General features: G+C 38.3%; 1 long non-coding RNA gene and 1 pseudogene across 1 annotated transcript in view; both read right to left on the reverse strand.

The window, feature by feature from the left end:
* The window catches only part of LOC116737873, an 84,913-nt gene extending 66,354 nt beyond the window's left edge, over positions 1 to 18,559 (reverse strand). The window contains exons 1-2 of the long non-coding RNA XR_004343161.1: positions 18,468 to 18,559; positions 15,225 to 15,293 (exon numbers count right to left, since the gene is read on the reverse strand). This is a non-coding gene — a long non-coding RNA (uncharacterized LOC116737873). The remainder of the gene's footprint in view (positions 1 to 15,224; positions 15,294 to 18,467) is intronic.
* Positions 18,560 to 22,502: 3,943 nt separating this feature from the next.
* LOC115506593 lies at positions 22,503 to 22,684 on the reverse strand (annotated as a pseudogene).
* Between the last annotated feature and the right edge of the window lie 2,954 nt (positions 22,685 to 25,638).

Raw genomic sequence — 25,638 nt, forward strand, 5'->3', positions numbered from 1 at the left:
GGAAGTGGCTTCACCCAGCTCCCTAGTCTCTGCCGTAGGAACTTCGTACTTTCACCAACCTGCAATCAAGCACCCCTCCTTTGTCTCAGGCCTCTGTCCATTCCCTGCCTCTACCCTGCCCATGTCTAAGCTGTCTGCGTGTCAGGCAGCACGTCTCTCCAGAGTTTTATCTCAGATGGAGTTGTGTTTCAAAACCCCACACTTCAGAGACCCCTGCGGCTTGGACCCGTGCTAACTCTCTGGCAGAGGGGTCTCACTGAGCAATAGCTATGTGCGCAGGCTTGCCCCAGAAAATGTTCACGTGATCACGCAGTGGTAGAGGTTCAGAGATTATGGCAAAGCCCAACACACAGTTGGCGCCAGGTGTCATCGCAATCTGGTGTCTTTGTTCCGATGTCAGCAAAGGTGGCTGCTCTCCAGGGTCTGCTGGGACCTTTGCCTGTGGAGAGGTCTTATGGCCTCTACCAAATGCACTTCAAGAGGGAGAACTGTTTCTCCCAGGGTGGGACATGGATCCCTCAGACCCTGCTGCCTGCTTCTCAGGATTTGCCCTGCTTCGTTATCAAGCAACGCCAGCACTGTGCTCCAGAACCTCGGACTCTGCGCTCCACTGTTTAGAGAATCCTGGTGGTATTGAAACCCTTTTCTTTCTTTCTGTCAGTGGTTTTGGGGAACAGATTTCTTGTTCAGAGCCTTGTGTTTTCACTTTCTCTTTCTCTCCAGTTATTTCCAGGGGGGTAGTTTTCTTGCATGATTCCGATGTGCTGCACTCTCCCATTTCTGTCCTCTCACCACAAAAACAACTCCCTACCCTCTATAGCTTTTCTCTCCCCCAGTTCACCTCTCCGCATGGCATAACCATGGCTCAAGTTATGAAGATCTGATCCTCAGATCAATTTCCTGGGTGTTCAAAATGGTTTGGTGCTGATCTGGCTGCCTTTTAGGGATGAGACAAGCTCAGGTTCTCCATGCTGCTTCACCATCTTAACTCCTCCAGCTTAATTCTTCTTTTTTAAAGTTTATTTATTTTGAGAGAAAGAGGGTGTGTGAGCCAGAGAGGCACAGAGAGAGAGAGGGAGAGAGAGAATCCCAAGCAGAGCCTGACATGGGGCTTGAGCTCATGAACCTGTGAGATCATGACCTCAGCCAAAATCAATAGTAGGATGCTTAACTGACTGAGCCACCCAGGTACCCCTATTAATTCTTTACAATAATATTTTTATAAACATAGAATAAGAAATTGACATAAAATTTAATCCTAACTATGTGAACAAAATGAAAACGTGATTTTTAAAAACATTTTTTGTATTTTATGTAGAATGGGTAGTTTTTTTCTTAAGAAATTAACTCTCAAATTCACTCCACTTGTGTTTATGATAGCATTTCAGTAGGTGGGTCTCAAGAAACTTAAAATAGGAAGATTTTTGGCATACGGGGTCAACTATTGCAGAAGAGTTGAATAATGCGCTGACTCCTAGAGAAACACTATCAAAAAGATTTTTTAAATTTTTATTTATTTCTTCATTTTTAATTTATTTTAATGTTTACTATGTATTTGAGAGAGAGAGAGAGAGAATGAATGGGGTGGGGCAGAGAGACAGGGAGACACAGAATCTGAAGCAGGCTCCAGGCAGCACAGAGCCTGATGTGGGGCTTGAACTCAAGAACTGTGAGATCATGACCTAAGCCGAAGTTGGATGCTTAACCGACTGAGCCACCCAGGTGCCCCTCAAAAAGATTTTTTTTAACGGGAAGACACCCACCTCAAATTTTTCTGGCCTCTGATTACCCTTCAAGAATATTTTAAGATATATCCCCAAAATTATCCTTCTGTTATTCTTTAAGAAATAGCTTTATAAAAACGAATCTTGTTTATAAGTACCTTTATAACCAATTTTGTTAAAGAGACAAATATTGTTTCTTATGTTTAGATGTCCTAAACATAAAGTGTCTTCAAAACAAGCCATTATTCATTATATTTTTGTGAAGACAATTTAATGAGAAATATAAAATGAGTTCTATTAGAAACTGGCTGACAGATTACCATCATTCTGAACAGACTTGCAACATTTTAGTGTAGTTTGTTTCACAGAATTTGGCCTTTTTCAGCCCTGATGGACGTTATTCAGCCCTTGTGGACATAATGTGCGGGGGCTGGGTTATATTGAACACATCCTACTTAGCACAGAGGAGGCATTAGAGTTCTGGAGGTGCCACTTAAGTTCCTGGATACTCAGATTCAAGTAAATTGACCTACTTGCAAGGAAGAGGGCCAATATAGGCTTTTATTTCTTTTAGCAGTAAAAGCTTGACTCCTTTCCCACCTAATTAGATGAATAACTGATTTTATGATCAGTTTGCAGCCTTCTCCCTACAGAGAGCAGTGCCTGAAGCGCACTAATACTCCCATCAGCAATTTTTATTTCAAGCCTGGAGTTTTAATTTGATGAAAGATGTGCCAAGATGAAGAATCCTGCATCAAGTTTTATATTGCAGAGAGAGCCTTTTTGTGTGTGTGTGTGTTTTTTTTTTAAACTAGAACCCTCATGTATTGCTTTTCACTGTGCGGATGTACATCAGAGTGTGCTGAGCTAGCCATCTAAGGTAAGCAATTCCCTCTGACATATAGAAAGCCTGTCTTTCCTGTTGACTCTGATATAGTGCAGTTCGTGTTCACAGCCGCTACATCAATGGTTTGCAAAATCAATGAAAGCATGTCAGTGCCAGAGTTAGCATGCACCTCTCCTGGTGGTTCTTGAGGTATATTACCTTCGCAATAAAGTCACCTTCCCAGAAGACACATCTCTTGGCTCCAGACATCCCAGAACCCAACGGTCCTGACCACCTGGTGATGCACAAACAAACTGTAGAGTCCCCCATCCTTTGTAGCCTTTGATAAATACTTTTAATAGTCAATTAACAGGGGTTAGTTGTCTTGCTCAACACGTACGGAATGTTTAACATTTTTAGTAATGACAGATTGATTCAGGATCTATTTTCAATTTTGAAAAACACTCAAGTAAGAGATTCCCCAAGAAAAAATGGGGAGACAATATAAATAAGAGGCCAACCACCCGCAGTAAATTCACGAAGTTAATTGTGGGGGAAGGCTGGATCAGGCAGTTTCTGTGAATATACTAGTCACAAGATGGTGATAACATGTGGGAAATGGCTCTCCAGTTCAATTCTTGTTTTCTTTTAGATTTTTCGTAGCTTTCTGAGTTTTCGGTCAATACCACTGACTAAACAGAGAGACAGTACATTTTATGGAAGTAACCTAAACCATGACCAACCAATTTTGTTTCAGTCAGAAGGATGTGCCAGCCAGCAGAATGACAAAGCCTGTCACAGTAGAGAGAGGATAAAGATAATCTCTTCCAGGACTTTCTGAACTGAAAAAAATAATAGATGCTTGATCTTTCTCTGAATCTGATATTATAAATTTTATCTCTGTTTAATACTGTTTTATATGAAAATCGTCCAGAAACGCAATAAAAGAGGTACCATGAAGGTCAGAGTTTGGTATTCACGTCCTTCTCACATGTTATTTCAGTTGGATGTTTTGTTTTCCTGCAGTTTTCAGAACTGATTATAGAGCAGTGAAGGCAAGCTACTATGTTGCAACGGTTGAGAGTTTTAGAAACATTCTGAAGAGAAACAAACTGGAAAGCTACAATATATTGAGGGTGTTATTGGTCACATTCGATATGCATCCAATGTGTGTGACACAGGGGGGCTTGCCAGTAGGTGACAGATATCTCAGTTTACTGGCTGGTCTGAATATTCTGGTTAAACTTGCAACTGTAATATAGAATCTGTTGTGTATGGATGACGTAAATGCAACGAATGTGAAACAAAGTGAGTACTGTTACAAAATTATTGCACACAGACAGACAGAAAGACACACATACGCATTCACAAGCAGTGTTTGGGTACCTTTTGATTTCATTTCCCTCCTAAGAATTTCCCGAGATCCTGACCTCATTACTTTTCACCTGAACTTTTGCAATAGCCTCTTCAATTACTTCCCAGCTCCTAGCCCACCTTCCACGGCATGCAAAAATTACTATCACTAGAAGAGATTTAATCCCGTTACTTAAAATCTTCAAACCAAAATCTACATTCATAACTGTGGTATATTTAAGCCAGGCAAGGACATTTTGCTGCTTCTACTAAGTTAATAATTTATTATTCTTTCCAACCAATAGTCTTAATATGTGTTTATGGATTATTTATGTATAAGGAGGCTGAGCATCCATGTGAAAAGGGGGAGAAGAAAGCACTTAGCCTCCTTGCCATTATCACCCTCAGTTCAGCTCTGGTTCCAAACTTGTATACCTTATTCTGTCAAAAGAAAGTCCAATTATCAACCAGACCGACATTTTGTAAGAGGGAATTAGAATGCAGCATGGCTGCCTGGGTGAGAATCTCCCCTTTCACATATACTACCTGCATGAGTTTTGCTAAACTCACATGTAATAATTTCACTCCTATGTGCTTGCCCAGGAAAATGAAAACATATGTTCACAAAAGGGCTTCTATAAAAATATTAATAGCCATCTTATTTATAATTGTACCAAACTGGAAAATAAAGTCCTAATGTTTCTCAGCAGGAAAATGAATAAACAAATTGCCATGCATTCACACAATGGAATACTACTCAGTAATAAAAAGAACAAAGCAACATGGATAAATCTCAAAAAGGGGACATTAAATGAAAGAAACTAGGTGCAATATATATATATATATATATATATATATATATATTATTGTATACATTCTTTTATATCAAACCAAATACAGTCAGAACTACTTTATAGTGAAAGGACAGATAGTGTGTGTGAGCAAGAACTAACTAGAAGGGGCATAATGGAACTTCCTTGAAGATGGAGATGTTCTTAATCTTGTGGTGGGAGTAGATTTCACAGGCATAAACCGTTGTCAAATCTATCCAAGTGAACATATAGGGTGCAGGTGCTTCATTTTATGTTAATTGTATCTCAGAAAAAAGGCAGTTATGAGCCATTTATTGTTGCTTGAAGGTATTCCTTTGGGGTATCATCCCTTGTCCCAAGGAGCTAATCAGTTTTCTCTGCTAACACATTCAGAATTTTTTTTTTTTCTGAGACGAATCTCAGTAAATATGCTTTTCTGTACCACTTTTAAGGGACTATATGTCAGACTCTGGGCTAAACTCTTCCTCACCCAGACATACATTCATTTAATACTCAAAATCCTATGAGTTAGGCTCTATATTCCCAATTCACATGAGTTAAAATGAGGATAGAGCAATGATGTAGATTAGCAAAAATTATACAGGTATAATTTCCAATAAATTACTAGCACCCAGTGAGTTTTCACAGCTCCATGTAAATGAACACATCGAGCAACTACCCAGTTAGTGCAGCCCTAATGTGGCCCCCATAGCTGAGGACACCAACTAACTCATCCCAGCCTGCCATTCTAGTTTCATCTCTGACATCGCTCACTACAAAACCTGTATTCATTTCAGCCACAAAGAACTGATACTTCCTGGGCATATCTTTGCAATTTATCCTGTGTTGCATACAGAGCATGACTGCCTGGGGGTAATTTCCCCTTTCACATTCACTACCTGTGTGAGTTTTGCTAACCTACATCATTGCTCTACCCTCATTTTAACTCATGTGAATTGGGAATATAGAACCTAGCCCATAGGATTTTGAGTATTAAATGAACGTGTGTCTGGATGGGGAGGGGTTTAGCACAGAGTGTGACATATAGTCCCTTAAAAGTGTTAGTTATTAAGGGGTGTCTGGGTGGCTCAGTAGGTTGAGCATTGGACTTTGGCTCAGGTCATGATCTCACGGTTCATGAGTTCAGGCCCTGCGTCGGGCTCTGTGCTGACAGCTCGGAGCTTGGAGCCTGCTTTACATTCTGTGTCTCCCTCTCACTCTTCCCCTCCCCTGTTCACACTCTGTCTCTCTCTCTCTCTCTACCTCTTTAAAGTAAATCAACATTAAAATTTTTTTAAAGTGTTAGTTATTACTATTTCAATAATATTATTTGTGCTTTCATACATTTGTTCTTATTTTAGAATTTATTATTTATTATTTTCCATCTCATTTACTTTATTCTAAACGATTATCTTCTTAGCTTGGTTTCTTAAAAAAGGGAACTTACACTTTTTTTTTAAACAAAAGCGAAGTTTGCATGGAACATGGAATCATGCAAATGGAATCATATTCATGGAAAGTGTTTTGAGATATTCTTGATTAACTTTTTTAATTCACAGGACAAGGTTAAGATTACTATGAAAGCTGATATTCGGTTTCCTGGAGTTCTGTTCACATTACGCCTTCATGCTAAGATTGTCATTTCTTGAAATACTCATTTCTTGTATTTATTTTAGTATTACTGTTAATGGCACAACTGAGAGAATGAAATGCCGGGTGAATATTTGCTTTGTCACCCTGGCGGCTGAATCAACAGTCCGTCTGCTCACAATTTTTCCAAGATCTCAGTCTATAGATTTTCTCCTCTGTCTGCTTTCTCCCCTCCCTCTCTCTCATGCAGAACTTTGTTTGTCTGTTTATTTTGAGAATGTTTATTTTGCAATATAATGGACAAATATCTTAGTGGTAACCATTTCATATGGAAGCTTAGAGGAAATTTGGGGTTGCCTATTGCTTTTTGTTCCTTTCTGTGTGTGTAACCATTTTATTGTGATACAATTTATATACCATTCCTTTGAAGTACACGAGTGAATGGCTTTTAGTATATTTATAGACCTATGCATCCATCTCCACAACAGTTTTAGAAAATTGTCATCACACGCCCTAGAAACCCTGTTCCCATTAAATGTCACTCTTCATTTCTCACCAATATCCTCCCCCCAGCCCAAGACCACCACTAACCTACCTTTGGTCTCAGGCTCTGCCTATTTTGGACACTTCATATAAATAGTAATCATATCATAGAAGTGTTCTTTAAATTGAATATGGTTTCTTGCACTTAACATAATGTTTTCAAAGTTCTTTTCATATTGTCGCATGTATCAGTACTTTTTATGGCTGAATATCCCATCACATGTAGATGCCACATTTTATTGATCCATTCCTCAGTTAATGGGTATTTGAGTACTTTCTAGTTTTTGGCTATTCTCACTAAGGCTGCTATGACATTTGTGTACATAAATTTTGGTGTGGACATACGTTTTCATTTCTCTTGAATATATAAGTAGGAGTGAAATTGCTGAGTCATATGGTAATTCCCTCTGCTCCAATTCCCTACCTCTAGAATACATGGTCATCCTTCAAAACCCATCCTTATTGTCACTTCTCCCTTCTCCCAGCAAGAGTTAGTAAATCATTGCATTTACCTGCTTTCCTAACACTTTACACATATATGTATTGAGGGTTTTCTTATTGCTGCTATAATTGTTAGTTAATAAATCTGTCTTCTCACCCATTGTGAGTCTCTGTGGGAGAAAATAAATTTTGTTCATCTTTTTTTTCCCCCAGTAACTAGCTCATAGTTTTCAATGAATGGTCAAATAATTAACTGAGCATAAATGAATAATTTGTGCCTTAGTCCAGTTTAATAGTTTTTCTCCTCTGTCTTCGTTTTACAAACAAAGAAATTGGAGGTGAGAGAGAGTGATAGGATATTCATAAATAGTTCAAAAGCAGTTCTTAAGAAGTTAACCTGAATTTTATTTATTTATTTAAAAAAAATTTTTTTAACGTTTATTTATTTTTGAGACAGAGAGAGACAGAGCATGAACGGGGGAGGGTCAGAGAGAGGGAGACACAGAATCTGAAACAGGCTCCAGGCTCCGAGCTGTCAGCACAGAGCCTGATGCGGGGCTCGAACTCACCGACCGCGAGATCATGACCCGAGCCGAAGTTGGCCGCTTAACTGACTAAGCCACCCAGGCGCTCCTATTTACTTATTTTTAAAGTTTATTGATTTTTGAGAGACAGAGGGAATGAAGGGGGAGGGCAGAGAGAGAAAGGGAGAGAGAGAATCCCAAGAAGGCTCTGCACTGTGAGCATGGAGCCTGCTGCGGGTCTTGAACTCACCACCCAAGCCATGAGATCATGACCTGAGCCGAAACCAAGAGTCAGACACTTAACTGACTGAGCCACCCCAGTGCCCCTAAACCTGAATTTTAAGCCAGTTGTGGATTCTAATATCTGTACTTTTTTTTTTACTATGTTATTTGCTGCATGATAAATCTTTTGTGAATGAGTAGTTGAGTAAATATGCTACTATAAAGATTATTTTTGTTTTAAATAGATCCCTTGGCAATATACAGTTTTAAGTCTCTCTGTTGTGCATCTTCAGTATTATGCTATGTTGGCCTGGGGATATATTTAGGAAGGAGAATTTTGCATGACACCCTTCAAATCACACTTGAAGGAATTTAGGAGCAATGTTTGTCCCAAAACACATTGCCTCTTAATGCTAAGCTGCATGGCATTTGTACAGACTAGCACATTAGGCTCAAATAAAAAATTCCATAGCATTCTAGGCTTTAACGTACAGTGAGTTTTAAAGTGCTTCATATATTTATTATTATCACAAAAGCACATTGGATCTCCTGATTTGAGTGGGTTACAACAGTCTATTTGAAAATGCACGCTAATGATAGCTTTGTTGTGTGTAGAAATTCATGTGGAACACCCTCACTGTTGAACTGCAAAGCACTCCCAAGTTATAAACATCAAACTAGAGCAAACACTTTTTTAAAAGTGACAATGAAGTCACTGACAACTTTAAACAAGACACATTTATTATCTCACAGTTCTGGAGGTCACAAGTCTGAAATGGATGTCCACGGGCTAACACGGTGTTGGCAGATCTGTGTTCCTTCTGGAGGTTCTAGGGGTTAATCAATTCTTTTGCCTTTTTCAGATGCTATAGGCCAACTACGTTTCTTGGCCGGTATCCCCTTCTACTATTTTCCAAGTCGGAATCACAGCACTTCTAAATCTCTCTTTGCTTTAGTTGCTTTCTTCCTTTACTTCATAAAATCTCCAATGATTACATTGACATTGTTGGTGTGTCTATCATAGTAGGATAGGAGCAAATATTAGCAATTTCTGTCTTCTTATGATATTAGGTTGGCCATCAGATGCACAGAAGAAAACTGATTAAATACTCTGATGATTGGATACACTGTTGCAAGACACGTCGGAATATTAGCTTTTGGTGAAATTCTTTTTTGAGCTTATTCTCTTAGGACTGTAAACTTCAGTCAAATAATGGGTGGCTTTTCCTCACCCATGAATCCAGAGCTATCATTTGTAAAGATGCCTTATTAACCAGCTGTTTTTACAGAACGAGGCTTGATGATACTAAATAGTTGGCTCCCTTCCTTTTCACCTCTTGATATTAATATTTCAGGCATATTTATGAAGGTGTTCTTGAACAGCTGGTGGTCTGAAACATCTCTAACTCAAATTTCAAATTTGTTTTAAAGTCTGCATATATATTTTAATATTGGAGGTGGAACAAGAAGAAAGCCAGAGAGAAAGGAGAAAGTTACAGGACATCTATAAAACACAGGGAACTCCAGGGTCTCTAGGAACTTGCAGAAATTGAAAAATAGTTCAGTCCCTAGAATATTGTATAATTCAAGAAGGATTTCAAGCATGCGAGAATATTAAAGAAGTGTTATAATGCATGTTTAAAAAATAAGGACCTTTGTAAAAAAAGATAATTTTATCTCCTAACACATTTCAATCATGAAGAGAAGGATTATAGGCCTTCTCTGCTCATTGGAAAGGAGAGTGATGACAATGAGTGATGTTTGCCTTGGGTGGGGAAACAAGGGACTGGAGTCATATGGATCACACATTTGCTCCCCCTTTATTTAATACTTTTTTGGATCCTTCTGAAGGAACATAATAAAAAATATTAGGCTTTGTTGAAAACATGTAGAAAATGTATTCTGAACATTATTTCTATGTTATTAGTGCCACTAAAAAAATAAAGAGTGGGTTCTTCTGTTCTTCCAAGGAAGTTGACAAGTATTTTGCCAAAAATGCATTCTATTAAATGCATTCATAAAGATCATGGGAGAGGTATATTACCTCTTCTTATTATCATTGCTAAAATTATTTTATTAGGGCTACAGAAAATAATAAAACCAGCTTTTTCCTGATATGATTTTGTAAGGGCAAAGGACAACATGTTTCATTTTTAAAATATAACAATAAAAACCAAAAGCACAAACTGAAAAGGAAGAAAAACAGGCAAAACATTCTGGGGGGGGGGAGGGAGCAGGCACCAGAATACATTTCATGATAGTTTAAAATCATGAAAAAGAGGATATCAAGTACAGCTCTGGGATAATATAAAAAAAAAAATACATGAAGGGCACCTGAGTAGTTCAGTCGGTTGAGCGTCCGACTTCAGCTCGGGTCATGATCTCCCAGTTGGTGAGTTCGAGCCCCACTTCAGGTTTTGTGCTGACAGCTCAGAGTCTGGAGCCTGCTTCAGATTCTGTCTCCTTCTCTCTCCCTCTGCCACCCCCACGCAGTCTCTCTCTGTCTCAAAAATAATAAAATTTTAAAAAATACATGAAAAATCAAAATACATGAAAAAATTTAAAACATGAAAGATCATGAAAAGGCATAAATAATTATAGGAAATGAATTTTGAAAAATCACAAATGTTTTAAAGTTTATTAATTACACAGATGTCAGGAATGACATATTTTGAGTATTTAGCAACAATACTATTCACGGATATCAAAATTTTGTATATCAAAGTGCAAATTAGGAGGCAAGGGAATGCATTTAATTACAAAGAATAAATCAAAAACATTTTCTTGGAACAGCGTATTCTCAGAATAATGCGATGGAGCCTCGATATTAATGTGAGGTAAATGGGACAAAATAGTGGTGGTCTGCTTCCAGAAAAGGCTACTGAAGGTCCTATCAAGGGGACAAGTGTGCAGAGAACAAGAGGCATAAAAACACAGGACACGTGACTATTTGAAGCAGGAACAAACAGAGAAACCTATTAAACTGTTTTTTTGTTTTTGTTTTTGTTTTTGTTTTTTTTTTACCAAGAATCAACTTGGGTTTATTTTCAAGAACATTTTACAAAGTTTTGCTTGGGTCTGTCTTTGTTTTGCTTTCAAAAAGTATGTACTCTTATTTTTGGACTGCTGGACAGGTATGCCTGGATATTAGGTCTGGGAGCAGTGATGGGCTGCTAGACTAGCTCTCTGGAGAAAACAGATGCACAAAATGAAAACAACCCCAAGTTATAGAATTTGCCAGTTTAGGTGGTGTAAATTCTTCCACCATGGCTGATTTACAGCTACCAGTGTGATGTCACTGAAGCTGAAATTTGGAAGAGAAGCACAGAACTGGTTCTAGCCAGCTTCAGCAAAGCATTATTTGGAATGATACTGACTTTGTTTTCTAAAATGTGTCTGCATAACTATTGAGAATCATATTAGGAACCCTTTTCTTCTCACTTTGTGCACTTCCAAAAACCTTGAGTGAAGACAAAGCAGTAGCAAGCATATCATAGGCAGTCAAAACAAGTGTAAAAATCCATTTTATACTTAAAGGATTAAAATTAGAAAATCTTTGTTATCTTCTGTACCAGTTCTGTGCCTCTGGTAACCAACTCCAACATAGAATTGGAAGTGTATGAGACTTATTGGTGGGCGGGAGTACATCTCAAACTAAAGGGAAAGGAGTAGACTAGGTATGGAGAGCCTTCAGACCATCATGCAAGTCTATTGTCTTAGGAAGGAAAGAAGTTAAGAAGAATTGAGTAGGAAAAGCCTCAGACTACAACACAGCTCTGACAAAGTCTTGGCCAAGACACCCAATGGGGAGCCACAGAGCCTAGATTAACCATTAATGGCATCTCTTATGGGCTGGAATGGCCCATCTGTAGTTCCCATTCTGGGTTCAGTCATTGGCTAAAAACAGCCCATGCCTAGAGTAGCTTATTATGGCAGATACTTGCGATAGGCTGTCTTTGAAGGGACATCTGAATGGCATTCCTACAGGGCTGCCATACCCTCTTCCTCTAAGATGCAAAAATTACAAGGTCGATGGGACAGAGCTTTTTATCTTCTTTGTTCATTGATATATTGCCAGCACCTCAAATAATAAGTGGCATATAGTGGGTGCTTCATAAATATTCACTGAATTAATTAATTATAGACCATATTGTATAGCATAAACATGATTGAGTTGCATTTAGTTACTGCATTATAGAGATAACATATGTGTCTTCTGTCCTTGAGAAACGAACTCACCATTTCTTAGGAAACTAGTTACACCATTAAAGCATCACTGTAATATTGTTTAAAGCCTATAACAGACTTACGAAGAACTTCTTGAAGAATGAGAGAGAAAGTGAAGTCAGGAGAAGCTTCACACTGCAAGTGACTTTGATTTTTTAAATTATTTATTATTATCATTTTTAAAATTTATTTATTTTAATTCAAGTTAGTTAATGTACAGCGTAGTATTGGCTTCAGGAGTGGAAGTCAGTGATTCATCACTTACATGCAACACCCAGTGCTCATACCAGTCTTTAATAGTTTCATGACATTTATTTTAAAGAGAGAGAGAGTGTGTGTGAGCAGGGGAGAGGGGCAGAGGGAGACAAAGAATTCCACACTCGGGGCGTAGTCCAATGCAGAACTTGATCCCACTGCTCTGGGATCATGACCCGAGCCCAAATCAAGAGTCAGGGCGCTCAAATGACTGAGCCACCCAGATGCCCCAGTTTCATGAGATTTAGATACATGGATTTTTTTTTTCTGAAGTGAAGGAAAAAGACTCAGTCTAAAACACTGCAAATGACCAGAAGCCCAGCCAACCAAGTTAATGGATCTCACAGTCTAGAACCAAGAGAAATCCTGAAGTTATTTGCTACAATGTGTGTTTATTTCAGTAAAGGAAGTCTTTTGGACACTTATAAGATTCCATTCCTCCTACAGCTTCAGTTCAGTTAAACCTACATTTGCTGGAAGCACCCCTGGTCAAGGGAAAAGATTTATGCATCTTACTTCTATGGGGAGAAAATAAATTAGGGAAAATTAAGAAGCAGAAGCTTATTCTGTCCATCCATCCATCCATTTTTTTTTGTCTCCTCAACTATTAAATGCCTTGTTGGAAGGTGTATTTTCATGTTTCAAATAAAAAATTCTACCATGGTGTTAATGTGGTTATGGGACCTCTTCCTGATTCTCTCTGTGCCATCTGTCCCTACCCTCGCTTATTCTCAGTTGTCAGGTATTTAGTAGTGACATTGGGAGGCAAAAAGTGAGGCTTCTATCTGGCCCAGCTGCTCGGGGTCAGAGTCACTGCAAGATTTAAGTTTTTCTATTCAATTATAACTGGGTTACTAGCATTTTCGCATTCATTTCATGGGTTTGTTCACTCATCCATTTGCTCAAGAAATATTCTGTATATAACTTCTGGACTGGGAGAAAGATTGCTAGAGGATCATAAAAGAAGTAATTTTTTAAAATGCTGGTACTGAAAATTTTGTGATCATAAAGCAAGATATTTTGGAATTAGAGGGTTACAAGTATGGAAAATGACCAGGGCGAGGCCGTGGAAGGGAACATCTGTAGGGGAGTAGAGGTCTGCCATTGGTTGGGAGGCCTTTGAGGAACTAGAAGCCAGGGAGTTGGATGGTTGTCACCTGGGGGCTGAATTCTGCCAGGATTACGGTAGAGCATGGAGTCAACACAAAGTCTACATCAGGTGCAGAAGTAGGAGTCAGCTATGGATGAGGAGTGTTCACTGAGGTCTGTAGATGAGACCAAGAAAGAGGGGGGAAAGGATGGTATGTCCAGATGAGATATTCCTCAAAAATGATTGCTTTCGAGAGTTGGGAGCAATGATCAAGAAACAGTGGTCGAGATTGAGAAGGACCTAGATCACCCCTCCTGATTTCGAGGACTAGAAGAGAGAGCACCACTACGTGAGGAGACTGCAAAGAAAGCACATCCTTGGTGCAGGGCCAGGTATCAGAGTAAGACTAAGAAGTACGAAAACTGAAGTAACCCAACTTCGGTTGTGAGAAGTCCAAAGTTATTTAGCCAGTGGAGATAGAAGAAAAAACTCGATTTTAATTTAGTCTTATTCTTTTTTTTTCTTTTTAATTTTTTTTTTAACTTAGTCTTATTCTTATTCACAGGCTGCACCTCCTCTGCCTTCACTGAAGTCTGAGATTTGGAAATGGTCAGGATCCATTATAGATTGTGGCCACAGTTACATTTGAGAGCAGAACTCATTTTGCCTCCCTTCTTATCCATGAACACTGGAATAAAAAATCAGAGTAGGCCAAATAGAAATAGGAAAGCAGGCCTAATGGGAACAATAATATACTCATTTCTCCTTTCTCTTACTATGGTTTTATACACCTGAGATGGATACCTGTATTTTCTCTCTCTCTCTCTCTCTCCCTTTCTCTCTCTTGCTCTCTCTCTGGCAGGGGATGGGGTAGTGGGTATAGGAGAATACGAAAACTACATAAACTTGGTTCCTGCTATCCTAGTTTGTGAAGCAATTTCTCTCTGCATTGGTCATGTAAGGAACTTCTTGAAAACCATTTGCCAAGTTGTTTTAGAGATTAAAATGAGTGTTTTTCTTATCATTCACCAGAATATGGGAAAGCTAGTAGTTTTCATGTTATGTTTGAGGAAAAGTGTAAAATAGTCTTCCTCCGATCAGTCTTTTTTTCACACTTTTTCTGTCTTTGGATACCACTGCCCTTTCCAAGAACCCCATATCTTGTGGCTGCCCTTGGATGCCTAATCCCACTGCAGTGATCCACCCAATACTTCTCATTAGAACATTGACCTTGTTCTTTCCATTCAGTCAGAATCGTACCTACACAGTGACCCATTTTTTTGATTATGTGCCGTGTTATCCTCAGAGGGTTTTTAGCTGAGACATTTAAATTCAAATGAAGGAATTTTCCAGCAATCAAAGTGTTAGGGAAACAGGATAATATTCCTTAAGTTAGAACATGCAGACAATTGCTTACCACATACTGCAGCCTCCAGTAGGATTTGTCATTACATAGGATTTGTCCTTTATAGAGTGAAGCCAAAGCCCCTAAACTTCATGATTACAGAATTATTGACAAAAGCCCAGAAATCAAGGAATCACACAAAATACTGCTGAAATCTGCTAGACAAAATGTGCCATTCTCGATCCATGCTATTTGGCTAGGGCATTACTCACCAGAGTAAACCTTGGATGTAAGATCCAGTCAACAGCGTATCTCAGACACAAGAGGCAGAGTTCTTGTCGCTATGGAGACAACAGAAAGAGAAGACCATGTCACTGTCCTTGAAGACTTCTGCTACAACAGAAATGAGTAAGAATATAAAACCTTGCTCGTACCCTCAACACCAAGTCCATATGAATGTAGTGAAAAGTGTACTACGTGAAGGCATAGCTGAGCAAAAGGTGATGTTTCAGGTCATGTAGCTGGCTACTTACTGTCGTGTCTGTATTAATTTTCTTCTAAAATCCACCCTCTTTAACTAAATGTGGTGGCATTTATTCCCTCTGAAGTAGTTTGGATATTGAATAAAAAGTTATAATAACTATAGTTCAATTCGTGTGTTGGTATTAAAGAACAGAAACATCATTCACGTATACATTCATTTCCACATCCATTCATCCATACTTTATTAATTATATTTTCAACTAATTTTTATTCAGGGATCAGCATGGGTCAGCCTTTGAATACAATGGTAAATGATATGTAGTTCTTCCCCTTAAAAGATACCCAAATCTAATTTATCAATGAGTGAAGGCACTAACTACAATTGTAAGAAGAGAGACTGTAGAGTCTAGTATGCTAGTAGTATAAACTTGACCAGTTAAGTTAGATGCTTTATAATTAAGTTTGTTGTAGGTGATACGGGTATTTCTGAGAATAAAAAAATATACACACACGCAAAAACACACACATATTCACCTGCGGAAAAGTAATAACTCTTACTGATAACATTAGGAACTCCAGAAAGCTGACTGTCAGAGAAAACCAGAGCTGGATAGTAGTTAAAGGGATGGAAGCAGATTTTAATCAGAAACTATTGCAGTAGAGGAAGAGAGACCTCAGTATACAACTGGGCTCAATCCAGAGCCCTGAATGGACTAGTGGAGATTTCTAATCAAGGAGTAGAGTGGATGGAAAATTACTAAAAGTAGACATTAGGGGTAAAGGTGGGATTCTGGGTAAACTGACTTAACAGGATTCTTGCTGAAGGCTGCCAAGGTGATTAGATGCCATCTGGGGGATGATGGAGATGAAGAATTTGATCAGATATCAATGGCGATCAGATATCAAGGGTGAGAATTCTGGCTAAGTCAACTTGGGAGGATTCTTTCTAAGACCAGGCAATGCAAAGACGAACAGGGAAGTCCAACAGTAGGGATCTAGGAGATGGCTCAGAATATGAAATTTGGTCAAGAAGAGACAGTCTTTGTCATGACACAGCTCCAAATGGTGCCCATAACTGTGCAACTTAAACTAGGTGGAAGAATGAGAAAAAATCAGGACACTTGCTGGTATAGAAGAATTGATGGGGTTTTCAGAGGCTTAGATTTTAGTACTTTATGTTAATAGTAAACAAATCCACCTGTTTAAACCTCTCTGGCACTTAGTTTCTTTATTTGTAAAATGCAAGGATAAGACTCAGCGGTATTGAAAGAAATCTAAGATGACAATAGAACAGCTCCCAAGTAGTCTGTCGTGGCAGGGTGATATCAAAAGGCCATAGCAGATGTCTCTCTACGTATATATTGTACTCTTTACAGGGGAAGCTCTCATTTCTCCTTCATGGATCTGCATTTCACGTGTTCTTAGCCTGGTTACACCCATCATTCAGTCAACTAGGTCACTCATGAACACTGAGAGTCCACTCTGTCCCAGACCTAGGGCTAGGGACTGTGCTCCCGGATCTCACATTAGCGGGCACTCACTCATTCTCCTGAGAATCATCTTTCCTTCTGGTCAGATTAACATGTTTCTCTGGTTAGAAGAAGCCCTCCAAATACAGTTCAGTCTATAAACAGGGAAGTGAATGCCTGTTTCCGCAGGGCATTTGGCTTACAAATAGTTTTGATAAAAAGAGATTGATAGTGTAATTACCCAGTCTTTATGCTCAGAGCACCTTGAAGAAGGAGTCTGAGACGATTTTGGAGATGAGAACTCCCCTTCCTTTTCATGAACTGGGTTAAGTACAGGAACACCACAAATGCTTATGTGCAAGAGGATATGGTACAAAGAACTCTTTCTGAAAACAGTCTTTGAGGTGGACGCCTGAACCATCCAACTGTGTGTCTCTGTGGAATGCCCGGTGCTATGAATTGAACTGCGCCCCTCCAAATTCATGTGTTGACGTTCTAACCCCCAAACCTCACACTGTGACTTTAGTGGAAAACAGAATCATTGCAGATATAATCAGTTGTGATGAGGTCATAACGGTGGGCCCTAATCTAACATGACGGGTATCCTCCTTATAAGGGAGAAGTATGGACACAGAGAAATATACGCAGGGACAATACCATATGAAGATGCAGGAAGAGATCTACAAGCCAAAAAAACAAAACGAAACAAAACAAATAAACAAAACCCAACCACCCAAGATTTCCGGCAAACCACAAGAAGGTAAGAGAAAAGCAAGGGACAGATTTCCCCCCACAATTTGCAGGAGGAACAAACTCTAGCAAAACTTGAGCTTGTACTTCTAGCCTCCAGAACTGTGAGACAATAAATTCTTGTTGTTTAGGCCACCCATTCTGTGGTTCTTTTTATTGCAGCCCCAGAAAAAAAAATATCCATCAATGGGGCAGAAAACATTGCACTGACATTTCTCTGAGAATTGTTATGTGCAAGAGGCTTAGGGCAAGTTGGGACACATTTAGGACATTTATTACCTTACTCCCAGGGGTGGAAGCTTACTATAAAAGAAACATCAACTTAAATGTACATCTAGAAAATAAAAAGATATAATACAGGTTTTCCTCTTAAAACATATTTTGACAAAATCTTTTTAAAAAGGTATTGAAAAAAACAGATTTATATGACTTTCCGGGAGAGAAAGACACAGAGGAAATATAGAGGAAATAAAAGATACAAAGAATGAGCAAGTGCTCTCAAATGCCGCAGTTCATTCGGGAAAAGTATAGCTGCATAGAATGTTCAGTAGAGAAAGAGAATGGTACACACACACACACACACACACACACACACACACATTTTCTCATGTTATGATCTCTACAATTTTCTAGAAAATCAGAATCACGTTTAATTTGAAATTGTGTTTATTTGTTTGTTTGTTTGTTTACCACTGTACAGATCAGGGATTCTCACAAATAGTTTGAAAAAACAATCTTAGGGATATGGGGGAGTTTGGGTGGATTGGAAGTTTACTTTTACAATCCCAAATTACAGAGCTGTGGATGACTTACTCTCCTGGTCACACTGATTCAATAACTTTCCAGCTCCTGGGGACTCTTCAGTCTCTTCCCCTCGTCCTTTCGCTTTCTTGAGTGGGCTACTAAATGAACTGAAAAAGAGAGATGAAATATATTGCGTTTCTTTTAAGCTTTTCAGTTACTTTCATATTTGTAAGTAAAATATGAATAGGTCTTTTTCTTTTCCGCTATTTGCCATTTTCTTTGACTAGCCTGAGGCATCCCTTTGGTCTGAGGCAATGAGGTGGGCACGAGAGTGGGAAGAAATTGCCACAATGAGGTTGAAAAGCATTCAACACAGGTTTTGCAATATTTGACAATAGACTTGAAGGCTTTTTCATATAAGGAAAAGGTCTTCTCTCTCCTCTTCACGCAGAGCTCCGTACCTTCTCACACTGATGTGTTAAGAATGAGTAACAGACATAAAAAAAATATTGATTTCCTCAGAACTGCTGGGGGTTTAAAGTAAGGCCTGGGGCCAGGAATGTGGACCGGCCATGCTTGCTGGGGTCAGGCCTTCAGTTCCTCACCACCACAAGAGAACCAGGAGCTGACAGAAGCCGCCGGCTGTCTCCCAGATGAGCAGCAACCAGCGGAACAAAACATCACCATGGAAACCAAAGGAGTCAGAGGACAACAGGAGGATGCAAGATTTCCTTTACTTATGAGGTCATGTGAGCCACAACCTCCACCAGGAGAAAGAGACGTAAACTCTGAGTGGCTGCATATTTTGTTTAAAAGCATTAAATTATCGCATCAGGCTGTACTGCACTAATTAAAGGCGATCTTCTTCCTTTACTACCCAAGGTTCAGGGGCCTTTGAGGAAGATAAGATTAGTCTCAAGGAATGAAGGCAGATTCTCTTTGCACATCCATGTTACAGTGTGAGTATAGTTGCTATTCAGATTAATTTTATTAACTTTTGCTTGGTTTTCTGACTGATGTACAAGATAAGATGAATTAAGAAATCCACACTGATGACCAATGAGGAGGGGATCTGAACAGGATCATTCTGTGCCCTCCCACTGACCAGCTCTCTTCACTTCTTAAGGGAACTGAGAATCTATGGGTGGTTTTGCAATTAAGAGGGGCTGTGGGTCTCTGCAGAAATCTTTCTTCTCAGGTTTAATATAATTATGAGCGCTAATATTTCAGCCCTGTTGGTTACTGGGTAGAGTGAGGACAATGAGGTTACTCAAAGAAACTTGATGATAATGTAGGTAATATTGTTTCTCAAACAATAACCTAGGGAGAGTTTCTTTTTATTCTAACCTGTTATAGACATGGTGCTTCTATAAAATACAAAAAAATGAGTCGCTGAGGTCCGGAGAATTTCAGCGTGCTCCTGAAGATCATGAGTATCGGTGGTGGCACTGGTGAATGGCAAAGCTGGAACATTAATTAAGACGATCATCTCCTACTATCATTGGGCACGCACTTCTCCTTTTCTCTATATTCATAGCTACTGCATCAAAGACACTTTGCTATGAATATCTCTTCTAACCTCAGGAAAACAGTGAGTGGTTGAGGGATATTGGTTAAACAATGGAAGTCAGGGCTTTGCCCTAGAAACTGTACAATCACTAATTTAAGTAATACAGTTCTGTCCACTCAGAGCTAATAATCAGAGCTAATGACCGGGGAGTAAACTTTGCATTTAGACCATGATACGCTACACAAAACTTCTCAAACAAAGACAGCCAAATAAAACACTGAGTATCCTTGTTTTATAAATGACAATGCTGCATTAGGAACGCTCATGAGTGTGGGTAACACTCCCCAAGAAGCATCGGGGGTGGAATAATAGGATTCCTAATTACATTACTTTCAAGTTTCTAAAAGGTAAAAACATCAATGCTTCTGTAATAAGGACTGAAGGTATAAAGAAAATGTTTAAAAGGAAATGTTAATGGAAATAAAAACAGGTGGTATGTAAATTCCTAACAATAATCTCTAATTTGATGTATAATTTTCTGGTGAACAGGAAAACACAACAGTTAGCAGAGAACATGCTGCACTTGATAGCTTAACTGCATTTGGCTCCATTAGCCATTAAAAGAAAATATTTGCTTCTATTTTACCCTTACTTTTAACAAAGCCTTTTTTTTTTTTTTTTTTTTTGCTATGCTTTGAATTAGTCTTAATAGGACATCTATTTCACACTGGATAACTCCAAACTGCTTATTTAGGTGTTTCTATGGTTCAGTAACTAAGCATGGATGAATATGTAATTAGCTCTTAAACTCTACCCTAATAGGCAATATACGATCGCTGTTCTATAGAACTTCATTTAACATGTCCCTAAGCATTTTTAGAATGCTAAATAGACAGTATTACCTGGTATTTGCTTCAATGCAGTGAATTTATTCCCCAGTAGACACATAATCTATACAAAAGTTTGAGAAGAACTATTCGGTGTAGTGGTATAAATATAAAATCTGTCACAGGGACTAGAATACACAGAACATTTAGGAAATTGAGAGGAAGTAGCTATGTCCCTGGACAGTCCTTACAGAATTCAATTTCATTTGAAGGCACAAACTAAAGTACCAAAATATAAAATGTCGATTGTTTTAGAAGTAAAATAACAGACATTTAAGTAGGTGTTGGGCAACATGACTGGAGGAAGATGAACAACTGAAATTCAGTTAGAAAATGTTTTATGGTTTATCAAAAATTCTATCTGGAAATGACAAGAATGTCCCTGAAATTGTTACAACAAGGAACATTCTTTTTCCTCCTCCTAAAAGTTGCCTTATGAGCTACGAGATGCTAAGAAAGCTTTCTGCAACATGTTATGATTACAAGAAAGATCAAGGGCAGGAGGGAGATATAAAAATAAAGTTGTTTTCTGAAATAGTAAGAAAATAACAAGAATGCTAAAAATTTTCCACTGAGTCCTCAATTGAATTTAGAAATAAAACAATGACTTTATGATTCTATTAATAAATATTTTATTGGGTTCAGGGAGAATTTTTCATGATTATTGCATACAGATCAGTAATTCCTGTAAACCTGTAGACTCCGCTTTTGGCATCTTTGAATAAGGTGAGTGGATTCAACAGCAGTTTTAAAAAAATCTCTGCTTAGCCCTAGTTAATAGACTCAGGAATTACGTAGAAAGTCAGTTGTCAATGAAAGATTACTTCAAAATGCATTCAGTTGGACATGTAAGTGAAAGAACTTAGAATACATTTTTTAAAATTTCTGTTTGACTCCAGGCATATTCCAAGTTAACTTATCTGTGTATAAAAGTCTGTTTTTATTTTATGTATATATAAAAATATATTTCTTTCTAATTCTGAGGAAAACCTTCAGTCACCTTATGTTTTTAGAATTTTACTTTGTGATTGTTTTGTTGACTACGTATCACCTGTTTTCTTGATTATTAAAGTGAAGCATGCTCTTGGCATGAAATGGGAAAAAATGAAAATGTGTATGCTGACTTCCTGTCTCACTCCTTGCTGGGGGTAGGTCCAACAGTTTTGAGTGAAGGCAGAGGGGGTTGGAGGGATTTAATAACAAGAATTATTGGAGATGGCAAAGGCATAAAAGTTAATGAGTATAAATAAAAATAATTAAGTTGGAATATTCGGAAGAAACTCAAAGTTTTCTAGACTTTATTGAGAGATAAAACAAGGAAAGAAGGATAAAATATTCAGTGGCATCTTCACTCCAGAAGTAATTTCCAACTATAGTGGAACTGTGCATGCTCCAGTCTATTTCTCTCCCTGCTAATGACATATCATTAATCTTCACAAAATGCAGCCAGTAATTAGAGGTGGAGCCACAACAGTCTAATCAGCTCCACCACGAAGGGATGCTCAGGAAAATACCTCTGGATACTGGTAACATATCGCTTCTCCTCTAAACTCTAAAATACAGCATTGTCTTGACTTCAGCAACAATATGAAGAAGAACCATGGTCAGGGTCAGAAGAACTGCCTTATATAGTTGGTGTGGATGTTGAACATTCTTGGCACTTTCCATGAAGATGGCTTCTGTGCCTTTAATCACCTATGAGGTCTGCATCTTTTAGAGCAGAGGTTCGGCGGGGTAAATGAGCAGAAAAATCAATCAACAACTCCTCACTGGGAAGCAACATAAGCAACATTGTTAATGGGTATTATGTTTTGGTTCTTTTTTTCTATTAGCAATAATCGCGCCTCAGATAAACCTCATTGGCTATGATTCTGCCACTGCACAAAGCTTGGTTCTTCTTTTCTATGCAATTTAAAAATTATGTCGCTGAGATTATACTGTATCGTGTAATTCTGTTTATGACTTTTCTGCATATATATGCATACATATATATTTATACATGTATATATTTTTCATATCATTAATCATTCTTCACAAAAATGATCTTAATGGTTGCATTTTGCTTGCTAAGATTTTTTTCAGGTTAATGCATTTTTTAAATTTCTAAATATTCTATTTCTTTGTGTCATCTTCAACTTCTTTCATAAGTGTTTTATAATTTTCAGAGTACAAATCTTTTACCTCTTTGGTTAGGTTTATTGCTTGGTATCTTATGGGTTTTGGTGCAATTGTAAGTGGGATCAATTCTTTGATATATTTTTATGCTGCTTCACTATTGGTGTACAGAAATGCGACAGATTTCCGTATTGATTTTGTATTCTGCAACTTTACTGAATTTGTGTATCAATTCTAGCAATTTTTTGGTGGTCTTTTGGGTTTTCTATATAAAGTATCATGTCATCTGCAAATAGTGAAAGTTTGACTTCTTCCTTGTCAATTTGGATGTGTTTTATGTCTTTTTGTTGTCCGATTGCCGAACTCCATACTGTCAATATTCTTAGCTTCCCTAACTATTGTCCTCTTAGTAGCAATGAAGACCATTTCCTTGTTCTACTATTACAACAATGTGGCAATGAAAACTCTTACATGTTTTTATATATGTCTTCTATATTCTTCTATATATGTCTATCTGTCCACGATAGGTATTTCAACATATGATTATCGGGGTAAAGAGTGCACTTTTCTTGGGTAGGTACTGCCTGGTTCATGATCAAGAAGTCATTCCAAAAAGAAATGTCTGCTTCCTTTATCCTCATTGTCTTTCTCTTCCAAGTTTCTCTTTTACCGACATACATCCTTCTCTCAAAATCCCTCAGTTTGGTATCTCTTCCTGCTTCCTTGGAAACTCCATTCCTCTCCACATGAATTAAAGATTCATCCTCTTGGTCCATTTCAGTACTGTGGACACTACAGGGGCACCGTAAGAGGAGCACCGCAAGAAGGTCTCCTCAGTGGGCGCTTGGGGTCTCAGACAGTCAAGTATCCAACTCTTGATTTCAGCTCAGGTCGTAATCTTGCAGTTTGTAGGATTGAGCCCTACCTTGGGTTCTAGACTGATGGCTTGGAGCCTGCTGGGGGTTTTCTCTCTCCTTCTCTCTCTGCCCACCCCTGCTCACTCACTCACATTCTCTTTCTCTTTTTCAAAATAAATATATAAATTTAAAAAAAAAAGGTCTCTTAGGCTTGATCACTAGCTCTGCACAATGCTGTGGGCTTTCTAGAAGATATGAAGGTTTGGTTCTAGCTCAAACTGGAATTCCTTTCAAAATAGCCATGGCTAACTTTCTTACCAAATCTCCAGGATGTTGGTATATTTCACCAAGACTGTATCATGTTTGCTTAAAATGGTACACTCTGCATTTGTATTAGGGAGGGAAGATTCTATCAGTATGACCTTGTCTTTGATCCTTTTAGAAAAATAAATCCCATCATAATTATACTAAACCCAATCTCAGTTTGTAACACAGGAGAAACTACACTGGGTAAGCATGATGCTACCCTGTAGGAATTATACCAACTCTGATGGTATCCTTTTGCTCCAAATGTGAAGGGGTTTGGCAGATTGCATATTAATCACACCATACATGCACATTCACACTTAACTCTCACAAGATGCCAAGTGGTTGCTATCATCGTTCCCTTCTAGTAGATAAGGGTATGTACTCAATCTTAAGTGGTTACATAATTTAAGATCACAAAAGTAATTCAAAACAGCAGGACTGGGGCGCCTGGGTGGCGCAGTCGGTTAAGCGTCCGACTTCAGCCAGGTCACGATCTCGCGGTCTGTGAGTTCGAGCCCCGCGTCAGGCTCTGGGCTGATGGCTCAGAGCCTGGAGCCTGTTTCCGATTCTGTGTCTCCCTCTCTCTCTGCCCCTCCCCCATTCATGCTCTGTCTCTCTCTGTCCCAAAAATAAATAAACGTTGAAAAAAAAAATTAAAAAAAAAAAAAAAACAGTAGGACTTTGTCTAACTTTTGAGGACCACGACATTAGTCCCTAGGCAATCACCACCACCACCAGCACCATCATCATCAGTATCATCATATAACATTTAAATAGTTTTCACTATGTGTTAGTCTCAGTCTAAATCCTTCACCAAATTGGTGACCCAATGGAATAGGCGATCTTATTACCGTCTTTTGACACAACTCTTTGAGGTAGGCAGTATAATTGTTACTATTTTATACGTGAAAAAAACTGGAAACAGAGAGGTCATAAAATTGTACAAATGTCGTACAGCTCAAATATCATAGAGCCAGCTTGACTAACCTTTGCCTTTACTAATTTGGAGTTTATGATCTAGATGTGACCATCACAGATAACAATGAAGAGAAAACAGTTCCTTGTGATACAGTATACCAATACTGAAAAATTCTTTAAATAAGCATTGTTTTACCTGACTTATGAGGTTGCTATAAAATTTTATAATAATGTTTGCAATTTTTTTCATCATAAAAATAGTACATGTTCATTAGCAAATCATATGTTTCCTAACAAAGTAGGGAATAAACTCGCTTCTATTATCATACCAGGACCTCTTGTTTAGCATGCTGCTGTATTTTCCAGGTTTTAAAAATACAAATATATAAACAAAATTGGGGTCATTACTAATTTTTCCATTTTGAGTCCTTATATCTCAACAGTATGCTTTCTATGCTGTTTGAATATTTACTTATTTATTTACTTTTATTTTTTTTGTTTTTTTTAATTAAAAAATATTTTGAGAGAGACAGAGAGAGGGAGACAGAATGAGAGCTGAGAAGGAGCAGAGAGAGAGGGAGAGAGAGAATCCCAAGCTCCACACTGTCAGCACAGAGCCCCATGCGGGGCTTGATCCCACGAAC

This window comes from Lynx canadensis, chromosome F2 (assembly GCF_007474595.2).
Source record: "Lynx canadensis isolate LIC74 chromosome F2, mLynCan4.pri.v2, whole genome shotgun sequence".
In the NCBI taxonomy this organism is placed as follows: domain Eukaryota; kingdom Metazoa; phylum Chordata; class Mammalia; order Carnivora; family Felidae; genus Lynx; species Lynx canadensis.